The sequence below is a fragment of the Mus caroli genome, chromosome 6, assembly GCF_900094665.2.
Source record: "Mus caroli chromosome 6, CAROLI_EIJ_v1.1, whole genome shotgun sequence".
Taxonomy (NCBI): Eukaryota; Metazoa; Chordata; class Mammalia; order Rodentia; family Muridae; genus Mus; species Mus caroli.
In genome coordinates, this window is record NC_034575.1 from 42,256,893 (window position 1) to 42,260,620 (window position 3,728).

Sequence of the window (3,728 nt, forward strand, 5' to 3'; positions counted from 1 at the left end):
TGGGAATGAGCTAGTTCACTTTTTAAATATTTCCTGCAACAGTTTACAAAAGAATGGATTTATTTTGTAGAGGGCTAAAAGTAGTCTGTCATGGCTGGTTCTTACACACTATTTTGTGGGTGGAGTTTGGAAACATTATGCTAATGAAAGAAACCTGCCACAAAAAGGCCACGTGTTGAATGGAATTATGTACATTTCTATGAAATGTCCAGCATAAGCAAAGTAGAATGAACTGTGCCCTTCCCCCAGCCTTGAGTTGGCTTAACAAGCCTCCAGACACTGGAGCCAGGAGTCTGGCCTTGCTACATCTTCTGCCAGAGAACTGAGAAACACCTGCCTGCCCGCCAGCTGAGCTGCTGAAGCGCCTACTTTGCAACTCAATCCAGCTGAAACCAGCAACACAACTCAGCCAAAACAAAGGGATGGATCCTTGCGTTTCCCCATATATGTTCAGTGCCGTACATTAAAATTTGAACCTTGATCAGAGAACTTTGCCTTGGCTCGTTATTTCTCTCGCTGTCCTTCCCATTCATCCCCAGCTTTCCTTTCAGGAACCCAGTAACCCATGGCCACTGGCGCCTACAATGAACATTGGTGGCAGAAATGGCAGTTGTATAGCACTGAAAATTTACTGACTAAATGTCCCTGAGTTGTATGCTTAAAAATTCTTCTTTTGGGGCTGGTGAGATGGCTTAGCAGGCAAAAGTGAAAGCACAAAGACTTGAGCTCAACAATCCAACAAAAGAAAGGAGACTCCTGAAATGTTACCTGTCGCCTCCATGGGGTGTTGTAGCATGTATGCACTCACACACATACCATACACCCCTACAACAACAGTAATAAATATTTTTTAATTTTTTATCTATTTTCAATTGTTGGTTTTTTGGTTTTTTTTTTGTTTGTTTGTTTTGTTTTGTTTTTGTTTTTTTTTTTTTGGAGACAGGATTTCTCTGTGTAACAGAGCCCTGGCTGTCCTGGGCTCACTTTATAGACCAGGCTGACCTCAAACTCACAAAGATCTGTCTACCTTTGCCTCCTGAGAGCAAGAACTAAAGGTGTGTGCCACCACACCCGACCCTTAATGTCAATTTTTAATCACTGGTGAATTTCATCTCAAATTTTCTTTGAAAAGTTCTATCACCTAGCTGGGAGGTTTGCTGGCAGATTGGGTAGGTCTCTAACAGGTACTTGCTTTCAGTCAAATATGGTCTCCAGCGCTCACCCTACATCCCTTTGATTGGTCCACTCCTATCTGCGATCATATGTATCTACCTTCAACATCTGTTGTTCTTTGGAGTTCCGGAGGTCCTGCCCTTTAGCTCTGATGGGTGCTACTTAGTTGCAGGAAGCCAAGCTCTCTGGCTCCTAGGTGGGATTTTTCTACAAGGAAGGTACAACAGTACAAATGAGACCTGCGCTCAAATTCTAGCTTGCCTCTGGCCAGACAAGCCCTGAGCTACATTCATCTCTCTCCTTTCTGGCTTCAGCTTGGGAGGTAATTACCCCAGACCCTCTCTACCAGCTCACTTAATCCTTCTCCAACACCAGCTCTGGCTTTTGCTAAGTGTCCTACATTGTTTCTCTCACTAACATCTCCTCCTGGTTGTGTTACTTCCCTGCCGAGAATCATTAGTAGTTCTCCACAAACTTTTAAGAGGAAGTCAAACTTCAGATTTCTAGTGGATGTATGAAGATGCCTTAGAAATTAGGATTTGTACTTTTAAAATGCCTTTCTTAGCCGGGCGTGGTGGCGCACGCCTTTAATCCCAGCACTCGGGAGGCAGAGGCAGGCGGATTTCTGAGTTCGAGGCCAGCCTGGTCTACAAAGTGAGTGCCAGGACAGCCAGGGCTACACAGAGAAACCCTGTCTCGAAAAACCAAAAAAAAAAAAAATAAATAAAAATAAATAAATAAAATAAAATGCCTTTCTTAGACCAATGAGATCGTTCAGTGGTTAAGAGCATTTGCTGCTCTTCCAGAAGACCCAAGTTCAGATCCTAGAAACCACATCAGATGACTCACAATCACCTATACTAGCTCCAGTGAGCTCAGCACCCTCTTCTCCCTCTTCTGGTCTCAATGGACACCTACACTAATGTGCACATAAACACATGTATACACCTATGTAAAAAAAAAAAAATCTTTAAAAAAAAAAGTGTGTGTGTGTGTATGTGTGTACCACATTCATGTCTGTGCCTGGTACCTACTGAAGTCATTGGACCCCCTGAAACTGGGGTATGGATGGTTGTGAACCACCATGTGGATGCTGGGAACAGAACCTGGGTCCTCTGGGAAAGCAACAAGCTCTTTTAACAGCTAAGCCATCTCTCCAATGTTTAAAACAAAACTGTCTTCCTCAGCTCCAGCTCTCAATAGGAAATGGCATGCTAGTAGTGAAAATGCCCTCCCCATCTGACCTTTGGCTCTGGGAGTGTTGTTATCAGCTTGTGTCCTGCTCTGAGTAACTCTATTGTATGAAACAGTGATTTTTCAAACTGTGCCTCTCTATGACTTTATGGAAGCTATTTTTCTTTTTAATTAAAGATTTCTTTATTTTATATATAACTACTCTATCTGCATGTACACTTGAGTGCCAGCAGAGGGCATAAGATTCCATTACAGATGTTTGTGAACCACCATGTGGTTGCTGGGACTTGAAATCAGGACCTCTGGAAGAACAGTCAGTGCTCTTAACCACTGAGCATCTCTCCAGGACCCCATGGAAGCCATTTTTATCATTTAATGTATGAATGTACGGGGTGGGGTGGGGTGGGGGCACACATGAGGCATGGCATACCTGTGGAAGTCAAAGGACAACTTACAAGAGTCAGTTCTCTACTTCCACCACGTAGGTCCCGGGGCCAATCTCAGGTTGATGCCAGGTTTGTCAGCAAGTACTTTTATCTGATGTCCTTGGGACTTCATTTTGAAGAAATGACTGTGCGCCTATATAAGATAGCCCGTGTCATATCAGGGAAACCAGGCCCAAGAACTTACCAGACACACCAGACTAAGGGAAGAGTTTAACTCTTCTACCTGGACCCCATACAAATGAAAATACCTAGCACGGTGATGCCGATAGCCCCAGCAAATCTGTGTTTGTGGTGTGTGCCAAGAAACACCACCCAGGGCTTGAGAGATGTATCACAGTTCAGTGCTCTGAGTTAACTGCCCTTCCAGAGGTCCTGGCTTTGATCCTCAGCACCCACATGACAAGCTTAAAATTGCCCCATGCCCTAGAGGAGGCCTCTGTTGATGCCAGGCATACACATGGCACACAGATATGCACGCAGGCAAAGCACCCACACACATAAAATAAAAAAAATAAATCTGTTTCTGGTGTTGACTTTGACATGGCATACTCAAACTGGTGTCTCTCCAGTCTTCAGCTCAGCTGCCTGGGCCATGCTGTCCCCAGCCTGTTCCTTTACCTTGAGAAGGACTCGGTGGGTACTGCTCTTTCACTTCTGCAGCTCGCCCACAAACCTCCAACACGCAGTGGCCTGACTTGCAGCCACCAGGGCTGCTCCAGTTATCATTACCGGGTATTTGATCACACTGTGAACCCCCGAGATTGTGGTATTTACCTTAGCATATACCTTTGATGCTTCTGACTGGAATGCAGACACACCCATAGTATATGCACCTTTATTTTTTATTTATTTATTTTTTTTTTGTTTTTCGAGACAGGGTTTTTCTGTGTAGCCCTGGCTGTCCTGGAACTCACT